The sequence below is a fragment of the Crocuta crocuta genome, unplaced genomic scaffold (assembly GCF_008692635.1).
Source record: "Crocuta crocuta isolate KB4526 unplaced genomic scaffold, BGI_CrCroc_1.0 scaffold143, whole genome shotgun sequence".
Classification (NCBI taxonomy): Eukaryota; Metazoa; Chordata; class Mammalia; order Carnivora; family Hyaenidae; genus Crocuta; species Crocuta crocuta.
In genome coordinates, this window is record NW_027529175.1 from 9054627 (window position 1) to 9055175 (window position 549).

Consider the following 549-nt stretch of genomic DNA (forward strand, 5'->3'; position numbering starts at 1 on the left):
AGACCCGGGGGAAGGGGTGAGCTGAGGTGGGTGAGCAAGCCTAAGGCAGAACGGAGGCCTAGAGCGGTGCGAAATCAAGGCAACGAGGGCAACGGCGGACTAAGGGCGTTAGGCGAGCAGAGCGAGTGGGGGAGCAGGGGGGGGACTGGGCTGGGGCTCACTCTGGGTGTGAAGGGCTTGAGGTCGCAGGGGCCCCGGGCACGGCAGAGCCCAGAGGTGTGCAGAGCTCCGGGGCCTGCAGTCTGGAGAGCCCGGTGGGGTCTGGGCTCCCCCTCGGATGAGAACGGTGAGACAAGAGGGGCGCTCGGGTCAGGGAGGCTGGGTGAGGGGCGCGTGCGCGCCGTGGGAGTCCGGGAGCGACGGGGGCGTGAGGCTGCGTGTGCACACGCCAGGGAACCGGAGCGTGTGGTGTGTAAGTACAGGTGCTCCAGGTGTGGCGGCGACGGGTGAGAGCGGCGGGTGGTGCGGGAAGTCCAGGGTGTGCGAAGTGCAGTGGGGTCCGGAGGAGGTGGGGGGTGAGGGCCCTGGGGTGAGGGGTGTGTGCGGGGT

At 69.8% G+C, this 549-nt stretch overlaps 1 protein-coding gene across 1 annotated transcript in view; it reads right to left on the reverse strand.

The window, feature by feature from the left end:
- The window catches only part of SYCE3 (synaptonemal complex central element protein 3), a 29060-nt gene that overhangs the window by 28134 nt on the left and 377 nt on the right, over positions 1-549 (reverse strand). The window lies entirely within an intron of this gene.